The sequence below is a fragment of the Columba livia genome, chromosome 2, assembly GCF_036013475.1.
Source record: "Columba livia isolate bColLiv1 breed racing homer chromosome 2, bColLiv1.pat.W.v2, whole genome shotgun sequence".
Classification (NCBI taxonomy): domain Eukaryota; kingdom Metazoa; phylum Chordata; class Aves; order Columbiformes; family Columbidae; genus Columba; species Columba livia.
This window is the reverse complement of record NC_088603.1, coordinates 124,752,288-124,774,455: the sequence shown is the minus strand read 5'-3', so window position 1 is coordinate 124,774,455 and position 22,168 is coordinate 124,752,288. Positions and strand designations below refer to the sequence as shown.

Sequence of the window (22,168 nt, the reverse complement as noted above, 5' to 3'; positions counted from 1 at the left end):
TCACTGATTTTGATGAGCTCCCTCCAAAGTCAGGCAGTGCTCCGCCAGCAAAACGCGGCTGCACAGGGCAATCACAGCGGGTAGCAAGTAAACCACAGCCAGCATGCAGGAGGAATACGCTTGCTTCTCATCCACCATCTAATTTCAGGCTACATTAGACTGGTGCATAACACATTTCATACAAATATTTACTGAGGGATGACTAACGTAGCAGTACTGATACATCTCTTACTGGCTTGCAACTGTTCCTATTCCCATGCTGACCTCCTTAAGAGAGAATCTATACCTTCTGCATATTTCATTTACAGCAAAAGTAATTGAAAAATTATTTTGCCTCTGGCTGCTGTGTAGAATATGACAAAATGGCATTTTCTAAGATTGTGACAGAGTGCTTCCTTCATATTAAGGAGTCTCTGAATGGAGAAAGTGAGTTTTAGTGATTCCCTCAGTAGCAAAACAATATACATGAGGCAAGATAATATTTGTTATCAGGTCAGTGTTCAGACACAAAGAAGGAGTCATGTACCTGGAACCTTGTTTGTTCTTAACAGCTGCAACTGTTGGTCTGATTTCTGTTGCCCAAGTTTTGTACAACCTTTGTAGGTGCCTGGGGAAGGGCCTCAGACGCCAGCACAGACACAGTTTAGACTGGCAAGACAGAAGAGGGTCAGACTCGGAAGCTCTGTGGTCATGCCATGACAGCAGAAGCAACCCATGAAGAAAGAAGGTCATCTTATCTAAGATACAAATGAGGCTCAACTCCCCATATAGTGGGTGAAATTTTTAAATGATGCACTTTGAGAATTTAGTGCAAGTATGAGGTAGGATGACATCAGCAGTTAAAGTCCACCTTAGCTACCGTGTTCTCTGTTGGGCACCACACTTGAGGAAATATTGGAGATAATCCAGAACACAGTGACAATGATAACAGGCTTGGCAAAAGTGACAAAAAGTCACAACTGGAAGAATTAGTACAGCTAAGTGGGAGAAGAAAAGACTATGGTAATCAGCAGGAAGTATGATAATAGTTTTCAAATATGTGAAAAAAAATCTACAGAGAAATGTCATCAGTTTTTTTTCCTTGTTCACTGAGTGAAAAATGGGAGCAGGAGGTGGGAAATGCTCTTCATTTTTAGCGAAGAAAATTTAGGTTGGAAAACCTTCTAGTTATGAGAATTGTTAACTAGGAAGACTGGAAATAGTGGCATGGTCAGACTCTGCAGAACAGGTTGTATGAACATCTATAAAAAATGGTAAAGATTACTTGATCTTGTCTTTGTGCAGAAAGTGAGACCTGATGATCTCTTGAAACACCATGGAACTATTTTCAGATATTCAGTGATGTCTTAATAAACAAATATTACATGCACTAAAGTAAACATTGCAAGCACTATTTTTTTTTAACAAACACACATAATGCTGAGCCATATTAATAAGTTTTGCAGACTAGAAAAAGGATAAACAGGGCAGCATTTTGTTTCCATGGCCACATGTCCAGGTCAGTTGTTTGCTTACCTGTTATCCCCAGCAGCTATGTCTGCAGTAAATTTACCATGTAGACTACTTTCTCATAGGAAAAATAGAGATAATAAGTCAATGTCCAGTAATTGCTTTTTCTTAGATATTGCATAAATATATATTCCTGAGGCTTTCCTGAGACGTGGGAGCTTGAGCAACCGTTTCACACATATGTCTTTCTGTGAAGTACATAATGTGTGTTAGCAAGCTAAAAGCCAATGCGTGTGTGTGGTGTATGATAACAGGAGGAAAGAACTGAGGAGTTCCTTATGGGTTGTAGGTTAAATAAGGCAGATGGTAGTAGCTGCCTGTGTGTCTCCATGAACTACTGATAGGGGGGTTGATATCGGCTGTGGAAAGGTTCAAAGCAGAGTAAATAATTCCTTGTGTAAAGTTGTTTCTTTGGAGGTGTCTTTCAAAAAAGGCACTGAAGAGCTCTTTGCAGAAAGGCAATAAGAAAACTAGGCAGTGGTGGTTACCACTATTAACTCCAGAGCTAATGCAGAAGAGGAAGGTAGAAAGAAAAGTTGGCAGCAGGATGAGGAGAGTTGTTCGGCAGTGCCTGGCAGTGTGGGCTCTGTGCTGGATGCAGAGACAATACAGGGCACTGGCAATTTTCATCTTCATACCCAAGAACTAACACAAAGTGGATGACTTGTCTTTTAATACTTCAAATCAGCTCAGAGTCCTTAAATACAACCACAAGACAACCCCCTCATTTGCTGCTTCTTTTCTGTCTGCTGCCATAAATGCTCTTTTTTACGCTTGAGTATTACTCTTGTCACTCCATGAATTGTCCTCACCCTACGCACAGAGAAAAGGAAGGATCTAAACAATAAATCCTACGTTGGGGTTGAGAAGAAAAGCACCTAAGCACTGGCAGTGACACATGCTTAGGGAGGGGGGACATCTAGATATCTGTATATTTTTTAATACCTACCCATTTTGAGCAGTAGGTAGTGGGAGGGTGAGAGAAAAGAGATTGCTTGCTCAGGAGGACAGAAAGACAATTAGAATCATGGTAATGCCATTCTGCTAACAAATTAACACTTTAAGCCTTTCTTACAATCATATAAATATCATACTGTGCTGAATGAATATAGTCTTGTCTCATCTTTGGGCCTCCAACAGATGTGTGGTAGCTCCTTACAAAAGTTTCAGACAGTAGGAAGTCTCCCAGAGGCCCTATAATTTTGCTAACACTCCTCTAACCTGCCACATGATCTTCTGCTTTACTATGTTGCTGCTTTCCATCCCAGCTTCTTTATTCTGCTTGCAGACCTGCTAGTCCACCGTGCTAAGTGACTGTTAATCACGCAGAGCGACCTGCACTTATCCTCGCTTCAGAGAGGACTGGTACCAGCAGTCATACTGTGAGACTACCCAGAAACATCTGTACACCCCACAAGCTAGAGCAGCAAGGGGCGACATCCAGCTGGACACCTACATTTCATCAAGGAGGTGACACTGGGCTGGGATGGTCTCAGAGCACTAGTGGCCGACATGGGCAGGTTGGCAAGCCAGGTACTGTGAGACATCCATGAGAAGTCATGGTCACTGCATGTCATGTCTTCTGGGGGAAGAAGCATTTTTTTTTAATAAGAAAGGTAAACCAGCAGTTTACAAAGGAAGTGTGATGATGCTCATGAAGATGACATGCTGTAACCAGTCACAGAAATGACTTTTGAAAGAAAAAAGACGCCAATGACAATCAATCCTACTTTACCCACAAGAAATCAGAAATTCAGACACATCCCCATCCCTACAAGAAATATTGCTTTTTACTCCCTGAGACAATCAAGGGTTCTAGAACTTGATCTCAGGAGTCCTCTTCTCTATTACAGTCATATTCGTATAACTAGAGAACAGGGCTTAAAACACACAGCTAAATGACCCATTTCCAGCTGATAGTTATTTATAATTAGTAAAATAAAAAAATTGTGCAGGCAACTGACTGCCTATAAATTTGTGTGGAAGATTTCCTGAATAATTTGCTGCAACGACATCACAAAAATCACAGGCTATTAATGTAAGATTCATGAATGAATGTGGGAAAAAATTGTTTGTAATTATCTGCTGGTAGTAGTTGGCCCCACTATATATTATCTCCAATTTAACAGACCCAGGCCACGATTGCACAATCACAGATCCTAATGGTGGGAAAGAACCAGATAATTTTCTTCTCTAGCTGAGTACTGTTGTCGTCTTTCTTTGTGATGTACTTCTTAAGGAAAAGCTGAGAGGAATTTCTACAGTGTTTATGCATTCCTTTGATGCTTTGTACTTGTCCAGTCTCAAAATCTTCAGCATTGCTTCGAGCATGTCTGTTCAGTTGAAACTGTGTTAACGAAAGTAGTTTTTTTACTGCTTACTGAGATTGATGCTTTCTTTGAAGGCCCCTTGCTCATTTAAATCTTTGCCTGGTACTTAAAAAGCAGTAGTACATGCCTGTGTGACAGGCATCGGTGTTCTGTCTGCTTTGTCTCATGTGTCTCACATTGGCTTATTGTAAATCATAATTCACAGACAAGACACTACTAAAACTTGAATGAACACAGGTTCTGAGGAACTCAAAATGCCAATTAGTAAATGACAGTTGGATGCAATGTGCCCCTGCTTATTCAGGATTGTAACTTCTAAAAGAAATTGGTCATAGTGTCTAAACCAGCTTTTTTGCCACTCAGTTATCCTGAAGGAGTGCTAGAAAATCTCTGAATAGTACTGACCATGTCTTGTGCCTGTATGACAGCAGCCCAATGTCAGGCAAATAAACTGGTGGAAGTGGTGATCCACTCTCTCTTAAACAGATTACTTATTTTCAGATACATATCACTGCATAAAGACTAAGCACAGCATTCAAGCAATTGCTCATCACAGAAAAGGAAAGAGGAAAGAGTGGGGAAAGAAAACCAAGGTATCGTGTGCTGTGGTGTATACAAGGAGTCTGGCCACTGCTGTACAGAGCTCTCTTCTTCCAGGGCTGCCTTATTTTATTCATTGGCAGACAATGGTGTTTCTGCTTGCTGAGCACCAGCATTGTGCTTACTTGTGTGGACAAGGACAAACAGAATCACTCAGCCAACACATTTGTGTCAAAGAACTTGATCTGGGAGGTCCTTAACACCTTCTAAAGGTCTTCAGCATTTTTCTCAGAATCAGACAAATGCAAGAAAAGTTACCAAAGACACGACAAAGGAAAAAAAGAGTGATAAATATAGTGTAATTTGTCCTAGATTTTAAAGTACATGTCACCCGAGAAGCAACTAGCAATTCTTCTGAGCCTTTGCATCCTTTTTTTGAGAGAAAGTAAACAGCAATTAGTCCTAATATGAGCAGGTATGAAATAGCCCAGTGTCAATTACTGTCTACATAAGTGCATAGAGGAATAAAGTTAAGAGAACTGGGGTATTTCAAAAGTGGTACTTAATTAGTAATGCTCTTTTACTTGAGTTCAGACACACTAACTGTAGCTAACACTTAACCCAGAACTGTCAGGCTGGATTAGGTATGCACGATAGTTCAGGTACTGATACGGAAAGGTGCTTAACGTTAACTGTGAAGGATGGATCAAAATGTGTACAAGAAATAGAGCATCTGTGCTTTCCTACAGCATGTGAATGTCAGCTTATGTGTCTTCTCTGAAGAGCACACAACATTAGAAGCAGAGAATTCCCCCTCTCCTTTTATCACTCAGCCTCTTCATACGTTTTTCACTTTTTTGTGTTCTCTATCGGTCCTTGCTTACCTTGCCTCCTCCCATGTCATCAGCAATAGCATGAGATCAAGAGGCAATGCCTTTTGGTCACTCCTGGAGGAGCTGCTCTAAGTGAAAGGTTTGCTGGGCCTCTGCAGCTCACCTGTGGGGACAGTGCAAGGCAGCTCTGAGGGCTGGAGCCTGCCCTGCATTAACAGAATCATCAGAGAAGGAATATGACATGTTTAAGAGAAGTTACTGAAACAGAACTCCACCAGATTTCTTTGTAGTCAGAGAGCAAAAATATTGAATGTTAGAGGACTCCCCCTCATCTTTTCCTCCCTGCAGACTTCAAACTCCTGTTCTACAACAAGGACCTCCTCGTTTTTTTCTAATTGGCAGGGTGGAACGTTTTATCTCAGTCTCATTCTCAGGAACGTTTGGATAGTTGAGCTAGGCCAGCTTCAGGCATTATCACTCTAGGGAAAGTTTCAGGCAGAATGTTTCAAATTTGGTAGAATTACATGTTAGTGGAAAATATTTTATAAGGCTAGGCAACCTTAATGACAAAGATGACCAGGGCTATGCTAGCAAGTAATGCAGACCAACAGGCACAGAACTGTATAGTCAAACAGCCGGATCTGAGATCCTCATACCCACACTACACACATATCACGTTCTTCTGCTTTAGCTAGGCTTCAACTTTTGGTCTGTCTCTGGTCTGATCCCATTAGCTGAATGCCCATTTGGGGCTCTCATGCCTGATGTGTCCTCCAGGAGCTCATCTTCCAGTTCAGTTACATGCAGAGGGAATCCAGCTCATGTACTTGGAGACCGCTCCCTGACATGAACAACAGCAAAGCAAGCCGGCATGGCTGAGAGATGTGCTGTAAAAGCCAACTCTTGTCAGAAAATGAAATGCTAATATAATGTAAATGCACACTATCAGCACTAAGGACAATATTGCAAGAACTGTGACAAGGTTATTGACTAAATGCTATCCTGTTCCCACAGGTTCTGGAAACCTTCATCTTCCATTTGCTTGCACAAGTCCATTTCTGGCATCTCCTGTGCTCAGAATTACAGATTCTGATTTCAACAGAACCAGATTTGGGGTTCAAGGGAAACCTGAAGTCAAAGACATTTGCCTATGTCCACTCTTCAGAATGGAACATATATGACATGACTGATCATCAGCAGAGAGAAATGTCAAAAGAGGAACATAAGTGGATTAGCCCTCAGTTCAGAACAATTGAGAGATGAAAAAAAAAAAAAGGTCCTGAAGTTGACAGGTAAGAGAAAAGTGGTAAGGGAGCAAATTATTTGCTGTCTATTTTATGACTAATAGAAAATCACAGAAGAGGCACATGAGGGAAGAATGGAAATCACTCTCAGGTGAACGATTTTAATATTAAATTTGAACTGAGCTTAGACTTGTTTCTGTGTTCCAAATTAATTACCTATTTCAGGAACAGGGCAGCTCTGCAGACCGTAAGGCTCACGGAGCTGGCAGTTGGCATTCTTAAAGCCATTGTACCTATAAAAATCCAACCAATAAGGTCTAATTTGATTCTCCTGGGTTTTTTTCATTTGTCTCCATTCCTTTCCACTAGGATTATTGCTTCCTCTGAACTACTCATTTAAAAACTACTAGTTCACAGAGCCCTTACATCTTCTTCAGCCCCAACATATGCTGCACGTATTGGCTTTGAGAATGAGGTGGTCATAGACCAGCTCCTCCTGAATTATGCTCCAAAATATTGTCTGTGAGCAACTGTCTAGAGAGTATGCATATGTGATGCAGAGCCACGCTGTTAGATGTATTAAGTAGTAACCAAAACATTAGGTTTTACTTTGAACTAACATGGTGCACATTATAAAATCTCCACATGCTGGAAGAAAGAGTAAATCCCTCTGTGGTTTACTCATAAATATTTATAGGATTATGCAGTCCATTGTGCAGTGAATAACCAAATGCATTCTGATGTGAACCAGCCCAGCTCCTGTATTTATGTAGTCTATCTGACAGAACACAATTACAAAACATGTTTTTCTTTAAATTTCTACTTGAGCTCCTTGAAGGACCTAGAATTTGAACTTGGCAATGTAGAACTGTACTTGCCCAGTGACTTGGCATCTCACAGATTAGAAGTGCATGTATTCTTCAAGGACAAAACAATATACTGTAGAGTTTATATTCACATAAATATATTCTGTAAAACAAATCAATATATCGTACATGTACATCCTATATTTTTGCTCCTGATAGGGAATTCTACCACCAAGTAGAGCAAACACACAAAAACAACTTAACTCTACAGACTCAAGAAAGGAATACTGCATTGGCTTTTTATTATTCTATTTTATGTTCAAAATGAACATGGCTCAGGTGTAGGATGTGAATTTCTATTTAACATATTCATGACTGGGACAATTGGCAATTTCTGCGATTTCTGACAGGTGTAAACAGTCAGACTCAGCCCTAAATGTGTCTTGTCTTTTTGTATTTATTCTGGTTGTTCCACACTATTCAGTTTATTTGCTGTTGAAAGTTCTTTTATCAGAAAATCATAATCTGGGCCAGAGACTGAAATGCTGATTTCAGCGACAAATTAGAAACTGAAAAATAAGAGATGAAAGGAGTGGGAAAGTGATCCTGTATTGTGCAGATGCACTTATAGTCTCAAGAGCCTCTGTTTCCTCAAATGAAAGGAATTCCGACAAAAAAAAAAAAAGGATTTAATTCACCAAGGAAATGTGCAAAACTTTTCAAGGCAAAGTCTTTGCATATGCTAAAGGCACAGATGATGTTCCATGTAAAGCATTACTTTTATCTTTATTGTTTTGAACACGTTGGATCGTATGAATGGATGCAGTCCAACTGCCACTTCAAAGCTGTACAGATAATCCCACATCCCACTTGCTGTGTTTGCATTTTTAATTTTGCTCAAGTAAAAGCAGAATGAAAGCTCATGCTTAATTCTCTGAAAAACTTCCGTACAACCTTTGTCAAAAGTCCAGCTCGTCTGCAGCAGGGTAAGTTACAAAGTTCCTAACTCATTTGAGGATATTTCTGTTTACTGTGTGTGTTTGCCTTATTTTACATGATAAAGTGCTTCAATTTCTCACTGGATGGAAGTAATCAATCTCCACCATGCTCAAAAACTCTTCCTCTGCAGATCAGGGGGGCCTTAATCTGTGGAGCAGGTGTTGGTGTTGAAGCAGGGGCAGCAAGAGGAATGTAATCGTTTCTGATGCACAAGACAGTCCTTGTCACTCAGCCTGCAATGCAGATGTTGACAAAAGCAAGGTCAGACCCCTAGTCATAGGACATTTGACCCTGTTCTGGTCCCTGGGCCTGAAATATGGGGCTGAGAGCAGGGACTCAGTTTCCTTATCACCCGGCTGCAGGCTCCATGGGACAGTGTGGTGCCTGGGGTGGCTGGCTCAAAGGAGAGAAAAGGCTGCAACTGTGAAAGTCCTTCATTCACTGGTAAAACTTTCCTAGGTGACAGGCAGCAGACAAGTCTGGTGTCTCTTCATCTGCCAGCTCTCTCCATTCCCTCTTTGAAGTCTTTGAATCTCTGTTCAGGCTCTAAAGGAGACCCCAGAAGACACAGTCCCCATGTTGACATCTACTGCTGAAAGACTTCTCTCCCCCGCCCTTCCCTGAAAGAGGTCGAGAATATTAATATGAAAGTAAAGCAGTTGGTTTGGAAGAGTTTATAGATCAAGTGCTTTTCAATGTCATCTCTGTTCAAAGCATTTCAAACACAAAAATAAATGCAAGTTAAGAGAGCTTTAAGTGAATAAAGCCTTTTTCTAGATGACATTATTCCCTCAGACGACTTGATATGCCAATAGTTAGAAATAAATATATCATCGGGATATTTCTTTGGTCTTTCATAAAATCAGGCACCCTACATAGCAAATACATGGATTCATTCCTTCTCACCAGAGGGAATACAACTTCCACCTCATCTGTAAAACCTTACAAACAAATGAGTGTCTAGAAACACGCTATTTATTGTAATGAGTGCCCTAGGTTCAATAATGCTGCTAGGAAATTTGTGAAAGTCCTGGAAACTGCAAGGTCTAGGCAATCTTCTCCTTATTCATTGTTTCCTATATAAATTCTTTATCAATGAGCACCCAGGGGCTTATTTTTCACTTGAGTCAGCTTTACAACTGTATATTTACATTTATTTTACCAGAATTATTTCTGCTGAAAATGGTGGTGTGTTTTAGTAGTGTTAGTTTACAATATTTTAATAAAAATGAATGACTCCCCTATGAAAAAGAAAAATCCTTATTCAGCTGTTTTCAAGCAGCACCTCTAGACTGAAACTAATAGACCAAAGGAGAAAACACCAGTGGCTATAAAATATTCCTAGCCTGGGGGTATGACAATCTGCCAATATAACTCCATGAAAAAACAAGTGCCTGGGAAATTTCAACATTATTTACGCTTTTTGTCTGCAGACCTCCCATGGTGTCCCATCTCCATTGTCTGGGGAAAAAATCCACAGATCAGTAAAGTAAGCTGAATTTCTGAAAAGCTTCAAACTGAACGTAAACACCTGACTCTTTCAGCCACTTCATTACAAAATAAATTGGACATCACACCATGTTTGGTGTAGCACCTGAAAAGTATTTGTATGAAATAATAAACTGACATGGTACCAAGCAGTCATATTCTGGTAAAATTGAGTATACTGCCTCAGGAATTCCTGGAGGTGAAGTATGACTTCTCATTAATGTGGGGCTGTGTGTAATCTCATAATTGGCCAACAGCCTCTCTCTACACATAAAAACTGGACAGGCAGTGTGGAAAAACAGGAGAACAGGAAACAAACACACAAACAAACAAAAAGACCAAAATAGTCCCAAACCCTTAACAATTTTTGTAACTGCACCTGGAACAAACACCATGGAAATGTCTCACTTGTGACAGTATACTGGAAAACCCAAGCAAAGAAACTCCACAGCACTCTTGCTTCCATGGACTACATGGCAGGAGTAAATAAATCAGGCCAAGGCACAATCCATGGTGTGGCTGGCATGGCTCACACCTTGACACCTATGTCCTCCTCACCTGTCCTCCTGCACAGCTCAAACAGGCTGGGTTTATCTGCCCATTGGTGGCCACATGGCCAACAAAAGCGTGATGCTAACATTCACATATGATGGGTAATAGAGGATGATACTCAAACTCAGTTTGTGGCCCTGTTGGGTTCATTGGTTTAGACAGGACTATTGAAATTGTGCCATGCATGAGTGTGTAGGAAACATGAGGACATGCCACTAATAAGCAAAACTAATAGAGAAAGAAGAGCATTCCAGAGGAATGGTGAACTGCTCTTTTTATTTCCTGCTCTATTTCAGATGACTGCGGAAAAGTAAGCAGATTAAAAATATCCTGAAGACTTTTGTATTTTTTCCTTGGAGTCTAATTACTTGAATCCTATTGTAGTCAGGTAAGATTGCTAGGGAGAGTTATATTATTACTATTATTAATGAATACCATATGATAAGATAATGACACATTATACTTTACCAGTAGAATTTTATATTCGTATTCTAGCTCACATTAGAAAAATTTTTATGGTTTGAAAAACCAGACAAACTGTCTGGTACAACAAGCCCAATTAAGGTCCCATCTTTACATCATTTATGTAGGATCAAGAAAATAAAAAAGTTAAGGCCAGAGCAAACCTTGTAATAGGAAAATTTCTCAAGACAGTTACTAAATTGGTAATTATATATATTCAGCTTTCCAGTCGGAAGGCCCTGTCCCAGGTTGGATAATGATAAATTAATATATTGTATCAATTGTTAAAGCTTGGTAGCATGAGGCAGATATGGCCCACATTACCAGTGAGCAACATGGTGGCACAGATATGGAGATTCTCGTTACTGAAGACTGAAATGGGTTTAAATAAGGCTAGAGTGTGTGTCTGCAAATGAATTAAACTTTGGCTTCCAGCACTCTCCAAAAATAACAAATCAACCACAGAGATTTTTATTTTTCTTTTATATTTTGGTTTTGGTCAAGAATCACTTTGATGGTTTGTTTTCTGCTCACATGGACACTAAACTCACGGCCTTCTAAAATACAGATGAAATTTCAAATGTCTGGTGAATTTGGCTGATACCCAGGTAAGAAAAGCCTACAGGTGATGGGAAGGGTATTTCAAATATCCACCATGCAGGATTTCACTCTTGAAAACTCTTTCTGGAAACTGATGTATCACTTGAACAAACAATCAAGCTACCTGGTATAAGGGACCAGAATGAAGGTTTGGTTTTCTGTGTTGAGTTTTCAATTTTAGCTAGTTATTTGAATTTATACAGATGCATGTCTGCAAATATATCAGGTGCATTATCAGTTATTAAACAAGATAAAAATAAATTAATCACAAAAATAGAAATGATCATGTTATTTTCAGAGGCTGTTTAATTATCTACCACTTTTAACTGTCATTCACAATGATTATCAATTAATCTACATAGGAGGAATTTACTTAGAAGGTAATGGGAAGTTAAGCTAGAAAAGTTCCACATCACTAGGAATGATTTCTTGAAAATTCTCTACCTATATTAAAGATACAGAGAGAGATCTAGCAGATGGCTTTCACAATACCTGGTTTATTCAATTATCATTTTGATTCAGATGAACATCAGAATCATGGAGTAACAGCTTTATTCATAATTTTTATCATTCCATGTAAGCAATTTTTTCAACTGAAGTATTCTACATATTATACAAGGGTGAGAAGAAATTAAATTTGCTTTTCAGGCTTCTACTTTAAGAAGACCTTGTTCTCTCTGAATAGTTACTGAGATCAGACAAAAACTTACAAGCCCAAAAGTAATTCACATCAGTCTCCCTTTCAAGACCACTAGCAATCTTACCTGTTCAAATTGTAATCGAACTACAGCAAAGAAATGCCTCAAGCATCCGTTTCACTCAATCTCTCTCTATTCTGAACCTTTGGAGAACACAAAAATCCTTATACATACTTATTCCTAGCCACAGCCACAACCACCATCCTTCTCACTTGTGGTTGTTGGTTTTCTTTCCATGATATGAGACTCATTTCTTTCATTCTATAAAAGTGTACTAAAAGTGCTTACTCCCTCAGGCAAGACTAACAACTACTGAAGAAACAAATTCAAACTGAAAAAAAGGCAAATTCATCATGCAACTCTACATAAATTACTACTCTGATATTGTAAAACATCACTTCTTAGGTACTGATCAACATGCATCTTTCTTGACTGTACTCATGTATAAACTTTTAATTGGTCTCTTCTGTTATATCGCAGTGTCACCTGAACTCTGCTCTCTGCTAACTGTGTGAATGGGCTATAGCTGCCCCTTTCCTTCTCCCCCACACAGCTACACACACCCTTGATCTGTGAATGAAGAATTTCGTGGCAGTCGCCTCCTCTGTTTCCATGTCCAGCACCTTCTACAACAGAGCTGATAGGAACTAAGAGGGTATTTGTAGCCAAGGTTGGAACAGCCCTGTAACAAGTCCACCGTGCCCCATTTCCAAATGTGCCACCTCTGTGGGTGCTGGGAAGTACACCCTGTGCTGGAACTTGCATCTGCTCATGGGAGTCCCTGCTTGGCTTTGCAGAAATATAAAGGAAATACATAAAATAAGCTTTTCAGCAACTTCCACAGTAGTAGATGGTGAACAAAGAATAGTCAAAAGATACGCAAATGTACTACAGAATTTGGGCCAGAAACATTAGCTATAAGAGCTGTGAAGGCATTATTTACAGACCACACACCTTTCAAAACTTACTCTGGATTGCAATTTTCCTAAATCAAAAAATATTTTGCCAGAAAACCTTGTCTCTCTTTCTGTGAATTGTTCTGAGAGGAGCATATGTACTCATGGGCTTTGTCCCTTGCTGAAAACCAAATAATTCCCTCAAAGCTTGAGGAGTATGAGCTGTTTCATTGCTTGTTTAGTGAAATCCCTGCTCTGGCTTCTCCAGTTTCCCTAGGACAAAACAGAGAGCATTGCAAATCATTGGGGACTGCAGTTGAGAGAAAGAAGAATTCTTTCTGCAGTCAGGTCACATTCAGGCAAGAAATTTTAATGGAAGAGCTAGGCTGTGAATTCAGTACATGATTAAAAGAAAAACGTCCTGTCAGTAGAAGCTCACACAGAGATGGGGTTTAATCACTGGATATTTTTCCCACATATAAGAAAGCCTCATCACATAGATATATACTATGAAATGCAGAAGGAATCAGCCTGATGAGCATAAGTGAGCACAGATCTATTGACTTTAGGATCAGTGAGACTGTAGCGTGAGGCTTGCCTCTGTTTTGCCAGCATCCTTTACGCTAAACGTGCAGATGCAGGCTAAGGAATCAGACCCACTTAGTAAAATACATTTTCATTATTTAAAAGCATGTCTTAATGTAAAAAATCAATTAGAATTGCATTTTCTGGAAATAAAAACAAAACAAAACAAAACAAAGGCCCATTCAGGCAGAGCTGTCAATCACCATGTGAACACTTAGCCTAGAGAAGTTCATTTCCTTGACGGATTTATCAAGTTTGCAACCAGAGCAAACCTGAAACAGCACACTGCTGGAGACAGAGAAGTGCTTTTTGCACTGAGTTGCAGCATGGTAGAAAGGCATGAATTTGATTCCACCTTCTAAGGAAACTATGATGTGCTGATTGACACAGAGGTTGCTGAAAGCTCAGGAGTGTCCCAAGAGGGATGAAGACAAATATCCTTGGGACCATCGTGGTCTTGCTTAAACAGGAATTTCCAGGATCTTTGGTGTCCCAGCGGCCCATCAAACAGTTAACAGATTCAGACAATACAGTCAATAAAATATCCCTAATGTACAAAGGAAATATTGCTTCAGTTTTTCTAAATGAAAAAAAAGTTGGATTTCCTTGCCCTCTAAAAAAATTTTAAATTGCTAATCTTTGCTCCACTTCCCACTTTCTCTCATAATTTCCAGTTTCCCAGTGTAACATAAATTCAGAATTCTGCTCAGTTCTCAAGATAGCATGTAGGCATACAAGTTTGCAGAGGCATTTTAACATGTTTTTACTTTTTCCATCATCTCTCCTGCTTATTTGCAGAGGTGCTGCCTAGTATTTGAATCAGTGACCACTAAGTACCATGTACTGGGCTGTTGCAGTTCCCTGTTTAGTGTCAGTTCAGGTTAACTTGAAAATACTGGAAATGGATCTGAATGAAAGTATCTGAGAATTACAGCAACTAAGTTGCAAAATTTGAAGGGGAAAAACATGATGTTTTCTAAATCTTCCATTTATCTCCAGTGCTTCTGCATCATTTTTACTGAAATACTAATGAACTCCAGAAAAATTAAAATAAGCAATCAACTTTTATTTTTACTCTAGATATTCTTCATGTAAATATTTCATACCTGCACACAATTTCATTGAAATGTTTGTACAATATTGAAAAAATGCCATAGTACTTTTCATGTAAAATGGGAAACAAATCTATATCAAGTGCTGCAAAATGTCTAGAACAATTTAGTTGTTATATTGACTAGTTGACAAGGTGAAGGCACTACTATATAGTGAGTGCTTAAATTCCTGTTCCCTATCCCCTCACCTTTAGCCAGCTCCGCTGCAGAAGTTGTCTCTTTTTCACAAATCCATATCATAGCAGTTAGTGAATAAATGAGCATGCAAATAACTATAATATCAGTGGTTTCAGTTACTTTTAAATGAGCTGCTAGAAAAAGCAGATGCCCCTGTAAAGGACAACTGAGATGTAAAAACCACAGATTTTTCTTGATTCTGTCTCATGTAGTGGCTTTATTGACCCAGACTAGTAATTAGAGAAATACACTTGCGTATTTTACTACCTATGCACTACCATTCATAATGTGGTCTAACTAAACCTAATGAGAAAGGACAAGGTCATCTCTAGAACATAGGCACAGACACAATCTCTCACTAATTTTGTTTCTCTTGGTTATGTTTTTTTAACACTGCAGGCTTGATATTGGAAAAGGGCTGTATGAATCCCTGATCTAATATTATAAACATTGTTGGAACTACCCAAAGAATAGATTGCTGTAAAAACACAATAAAGCAACTACTACAAAGGACTGGGGGTAACTTCAAAAGCCATTTGCACAAGCTGCCTTCTCTGCAGTCTGTTCCAGGGACTGGCAGCTCCTCTGCAACACTGCTCAGGCTTAAAATGTTCTTCCGAACTTTCATGATCTGGTGATCATTCTAAACTTACTCATGCATCTTTGAGAAGGCAACAGCCCACCTTAAATCACTATTCACTTAGCTAAGAGATAAGAGTTCCTGGCTATGAGGATGATGATGAACGGGTGTATCTTGTATACTCTCTTTGGAATAATGTTGATCTTCAGCTCTGCAGACAATGTAAAGTTAATCTTCCATGCCAATTATTTATTATGGAAACAAACATGTTAACTGTTTCCTAAACAAAAAAGGTGGAAAAGTTGGAAGCAAAATTCAAGAAAATATGTAATACCTCCAGGACAACTAAATTTTGCTCATGTACCATTCCTGTAGCCCTTAACACTAAATTACCTCATGTTTTTCTGTCACATGCTGATGTTGACCGGCTTTCTTCATCAATCACACGTCATTCAAGGAAATGGAAAGAGAGTAAGGAACCTGGCTGAGCACTGGTGTCAGCCCCTGCAGCAATTTTCTTCAGAGAACAACATTTGTGATGTGCCTCCTAGTATCCTTTTCTGCCCAATTATGAAAACAACAGGGCCATAACTAATGGGAAAAAAGGGCTGCTGCAGTCCCTCAAAGGAACCACATTATATATTGATATCATTAGCCCTTTTGTTACATTTAAATGAATACGAAGAAAACTGCAGCTCTGGCTGCCCAAAGGGAGGGACAAAAGCAGCTCTGCAACCTCTTTTGGAGAAACTCCTGGAGCTTTTCAAAAGGCAGAGAGAAGGCAAACTTAACATTAGGGATAGAGGAAGAACCACCCAAATTAACCCCAAAAGAATTCAAACTTACGGCTCAGAAGTAAAAGCTTGGTCAATGATCTGAACTTCATTAAGTCATGCTGGCACTGCCCCCAATCTAAGTCTCTTTATAGCTTGATAGCCACAATGTTTCCCCTCATTAATTATTTACACAGGATTCATAATCTCCATTTTAATGTCTGTTGTGCTAAATATGGTTGTTAATTAAATTCTACTTTTCTCTGATGTAAGAAAAGCATTTAAGTCTACTAAATGTCACAATTCATTTTTATATTAAATAATCAACATTTAGTAGATTCTTTGAGGACAACAGGGCAGAAATAATTCACAAAGTGAGACAACTGCATGGGGTCAGTATGTGGTGCTGACCAGTGACAGAGATCCAGAAATAATGTAATCAGATCGCATTGTTTATAATTTCCTTATGGAAGAGATGCTGTATGTTCCACGGAGAGAATATACATTTAAGACATCAGAGAACTGGGAGGAAAATGCAAGGGGAATTAATTCCTCAAAAATAAGAGGAACTAATGATCTGTATGACAGGCATGATTGCATTATTATGAATTTTCATAATAGTAGTGAAAATTCAAAATATTTGAAATCATCCTACCTGGTTAATTACAACAGGAGAACCTGCAAATATAAGGATGACAGCTCTAAGAACTTTATGATCAAATTTTTAGAAGTGTTCAGCATTAATCAGCATTAATAGATATCAATCAATAATTATGAATCTTTTGGACAGGCAAGTACTATTTTTACAGAAAACGAGGTAAGTGCTAGAAATATCCTTTTTTTTTTTTTTTTTTTTTAGTGTAACATACCTCATGAAGTGCAAACAAGAGGAAAAGCAAAGTCTTGCACAACCCCAGGCACCAGTACTGGCTGGGGCCACCCAGCTGGAATGCTGCAGAGCACAATTTGAGTGTCCTGGTGGACATCAAGTTGAACAAACATCAGCAATGTGCCCTTGTTGCAAAGAAGGTGAATGGTCCTGGGCTGCATTAGACGAAGTACTGCCACCATGTCAAGGGAGAGAATCCTTACCCTCTACTGAGCACTGATGAGCCCATGCCTAGTAAGCTGTGTCCAGTTCTAGGCTCCCCAGTACAAGAAAGACATGGGAATACTGGAGGCACTCCAGAGAAGGGCCACAAGGATGACGGAGGGACTGGAGCATCTCTCACATGGGGAAAGGCTGAGAGCTGGGACCATTCAGCCTGGAGAACAGCAGCTCAGGGGGATTTTACTGATAACTGAAGGAAAAGTGCAAGGAGAATGGAGCCAGGCTCTTTCCTGTTGGTGCCCAGTGCCAGGACCAGAGGAAATGGGCACAAATTAAAACATAGGATGTTCCCTCTGAACTTCAGGAAACACTTTTCTACTGTGAGGGTGACTGAGCCCTCATGTAAGTTGCCCAGAGAGGTTGTGGAGTCTCCTTGGAGATATTCAAAAGCCATCTGCACACGGCATACATGGAAAGTATACAGTACTTATAGATTCAGGAATTGAGAGGTGCACTGGGAAGACATCTTATTGGGATGTGTACTTTAGTGGTTGTGTTTTATATGCTCTTGTTTTCCAACTCAAATCCTGGAAGACAGTGACCATTTATATGTGGTTTTGTCATTTCTTGAATGAAGACCCATAGTTAGATATACCCATGTATGAGGTTGTCCACCTTTAACTACTACAACGATGAAAGGTGCCTCCATAATGTCACACTGCTATACCCATACCAGATGTGTTCCTCTACCAGAGTGAATGCATGCTACAGACCAAGGCAACTAATACTGAAGGAAGAAAAACTTTGTCTTCAAACTCTTCTAATGGTTCTGGCCCCATTGGTCTCTAGAAAACCAGAGAAAGATTTTCAGATCAAAACTATGGTCAGCAGCCCCACTACTTCTGTAGTATCTTCACTCCGCCATTTACACAAAAGACGGATCTTTCTCGGGGGCCAGAATGAGGCCAACTATAAATGAAATAAATTGCCACAATAAAGAACATCTCAAGCCTTGCAGTTCAAGGTGTTTTCAGCTTTCTTTTCTGTCTGCACATCAAGAAGGCACATGTCCAAGAGTGAAAAAACATTCAAAAATGATGCAGAAACTCAATGCTTATCCAGACAAAGCCTCAGTTTCACACCCTGTTCTCCATCTGGGGAGAAAGTGGCAGAACGATAGATACAAGACAGTTGTATGTTGCTTAATACAGGGCTGGAGGTTCTGACACATTCCTGCATTAGGATGGTAGAAGAGATTAACAGGACAGAATGACCACAAATGGAAAACCACCACCATCCCCAGTTCAATCATTGGTGGAATTAGCTAACCTCAAAGGGGGATATTAATAACAACTCATGAAATTAATCCATATTGCTTTCCTGACATTGTATACTGTTATAAATGTCACTGTATGCATGAAATGTCATGTGAAAACATACATTTCTCTACCATGTCAAAAAGGTAGGGGATAATTTTCTCTGGCAAAGATTTAAAAAATAAAATGTTGACATAAACCACTGACTTCTACACCCCTCCAGATATATAGGCCATTCCTGCCATCTCCTGCCTTGTCCCACTTGCAGTAACAAATTGTCGCTGGATGTTTTCCTGCTAAGACTGCATCAATAGGAGGGAACTCCCGCATGCCTGCGAGCATCCCTGGAACGGCACGCCATCACCTATGCTGCTGCATGCGTGTCAGTTTGGCCTGCTCCAGCCAGCACTCTTCCCACACAGTTCCCAGGCACAGTTTTGGCCAGGAGAACAATCCCAGGGATTATTCCCAGTGGGTGGCTTGAAAGCACCAGTCTGTTTCAGAGGCTGAGACCATTAGCAGAGATGTGAGCTGTTCTGAGCCAGCTGGCCTCAGTACCTAGTTCCCTTGGCACACTTAATTTATGTGTATAGATGTAGTCTGTCCATCTTGCAGGAGAATCTTTCAGACTCACAGTGACCACGGTGTCCAACTGCCAATTTGACTGCCAGGAGTGCTTTTTCTTGTACTTCTGATATTACAACTTCATTTTATACAATATTGTGTAGAAAGTAATATATTTTTCTGGCTATGTTTCTTTGCTTGGTAATGTTACTGACAAGCTGCTCTCCATGGATTAGTGCCTAACTTTACCTTAGGCAGACACGTTCACTGCTTTTCACTCCACTATGAAAAAGATTCAGTACTCTTAGTCTCCCTATATTACAATTTTGCCTGGCATTGTAGCGTAGTGAAAATGAGGTAACTCTTCAGGAGTGGTTTTCTTGTGTGTTCCTCATCTATAGGTCCAGCAGTCACCTAGGGGTTACAATAATTGACACTTATGCGAGGCAATAGATGGACCTCTGCTAAGTAAACCACTGCTTTTCTCCAAAATATCCTGCATTTGGTCAGCATCAATATGCCGAACAGCTTAAATGTTTTGTGGTTTGGGTTTTTTTTTTTTCTTTCTTTTCATCCCCATTCCTTCAGAGGTCTAGGTTTTAGGTACAGGTCTTCCATACAGTGATAAGACCAGGTGGAAAGTTAACCTTACCTTGTGCAACGCAGTGTTGTGAGAAGGTAATTGCTCCCATCCCCAGAAGCAGTCTCGTTGTGTCAGACTATTGCTCTGCCAAAATGAATTAGTTTTGCTTTTTTCTGGCACTGATGAAGTTACCTGACTGCTAACTCCAGAGCTACCTCAGTGAACCCTCGCTTGGAAGCCTTTGCTTCACAATGTAGCTGTGGACTTACTGTGAAATTAGTCTCAGACTCTAATACAAAACTCTTCACAATCGCTTCAAGAACTTTTTAAGGCTCAGGCTATTGAAGAGAGTGTCTGCCTAGCATTTAACATTCTCAGTGTGCATTACTATTTTCAAATAACAACAAAGACTGTACGAAGGGTCCTTCTCAAAGTTGCTAAGCTGTCACCATTTTGACTGTAATATTAATTTGTTCTCTGAAAATTCAGGTTTCCGTAAAGATGATCTGCCTAGAATTTTAAAATTAAAGGTGTTGTGCGGAAGGATTTAGTCATCAAAATAATATGTACTGTGCCCCTACATCAAATAAATGCAGATTTTAAACACACAAATTAAATATATTTTTTCTTTATTATCAATTGCATCCCATTCTCTAATATTTCTCTTAATTTTCCCCCCAATTTGAAAAAGCGTTTAACCCCTTCAACTCCAAATCATTTCAATAGCCACCCAGAATCAGGATGAGATGCAAAGCTACTCTTTAAGAAATAACTATAAAGCAAATGCAAAAAGAGCCTTACTGTGTTAGAATTAAGTAAATGACTGTCAAGCCTATACCCTGAAGTAGGGCCTAAGGTAGTCACAGCTGCAGCATTCTGTGCATATAAAAATTTTTATATGAGTTAAAAAAAATTCAATAAAAAGCCACCTTTCAAAAATGTAGAACTGCTGCTAATGAGTTATATTTCTCAACAGGTATCCAATATTTAGCCCTGGAGGGATTTCTTCTTACAGAGGCTCTAACTCCCTACTAAATGGAAGTGCTCACCTTCCCAGTCATTTGGACAAGGGTTAGCAGTATAAAATGATTTGTTATGCCAATAAAGTTTTTGTTACACTGTAAAATAGTTTGTTACGCTACTACTGATACATAAAAATGTTATGAAAATTAAGTATGTTGTAAGGTCTAAAAAGAAATTTTTAGACCTTTTCCTAGCTACTAGGAAAAGAAAAAAAGAAGGACCTTCTAGTCTACAGTTCCTCAGTACTGTAAAAAGACAACCTAAATGACCTTTTAACCAACAATTGAAACTGGTACCCCAATTAGGAACGCAGTTCTGTATCCAAACTGAATGGGAAGTTCCTTAGGGCACCAGTACCCAGAAAATGGAAGGAAACTGCAACAAGTCTGATAATCCAGGTGGTGACTTCTGTCCTGTATGTCAGTAAATTAAACAAGCCTAAATTAGAATTCAGAATGGAAACTGAACTGTACAGTAAGTACAGACTCATAGTATGCTAACCACAACATGTCACAGATGGGATAGCAAGAAGATACTGGAGGAAAACCTTACTTCACATATGAGATTTCAATTTTAATATTGTGTATACCAATCAAAAGCAGCATCTGAAACTGGCAACTATTTAATTCACAATCAAGCCATCTATGTTCCTGGAACATTTTGAAGTTGCAATGAATTGTATCCAGAATTTATTTATGATTGTTCCAGACAATCAGTCACTCCACAAGAAACGGAAAGCCTGTGACATCTAATGCTTTATAATTATTACATCATTTTTATACTTTTACATTCCAATATTTCTTTAAGTTTGTACACATTAAATTTTTATGTTCTCAGTATAGCTCCAGACATTAGACCTATGTGCACCCCCTTGGGGTAGGCAGGCTGCTACATATGATACACAGCTATACAGGGAAAGAGCTACTACTTCTAGGAGATCACATTGTGCTCATGCCAACCAACCATTTAATCACATGCAGAAGCAGCCATCAGATTGAGGAAAGACTGTGGCCAAGACTCATCCAGCCCCAGCGCTTCCTGCACTGCACTTTTTATAAAGACTTCTTGTACTTGCAGCTTTTGAATGGTGTGGCAACTACAAAATGTAGATCACAGAAGCAAAGTATTCTGATAATGCAGAGTCCCAGGAAAGAACAAATACCATGGTTAAATATAAACTAGTACTTTAATTCCTAATACTTCTCTAACCTTTTTTCAAGTGCTATATCCATATCTCAATTTAGGAAGAAACTTCGCCAGGTATCACATAAAACATATTTACCTTTGAGTCTGAATAAATGCTGTCATTGATTGTGAACTTCAGAAAGGTTTAGGCAAATTAATTTTGGACAAGTCAGCTTTCCTTTGCTGTACATCTCTCAGTGAATGAGAGCTGAGAACTCAAGTTGATTTTCAGCTGTTCCAGGAAAGGCCAGAATGGGGACTA

The 22,168-nt window shown here is 39.4% G+C and overlaps 1 protein-coding gene across 5 annotated transcripts in view; it reads right to left on the bottom strand.

Moving 5' to 3' along the window:
* The window catches only part of NKAIN3 (sodium/potassium transporting ATPase interacting 3), a 351,381-nt gene that overhangs the window by 63,878 nt on the left and 265,335 nt on the right, over positions 1–22,168 (bottom strand). The window lies entirely within an intron of this gene.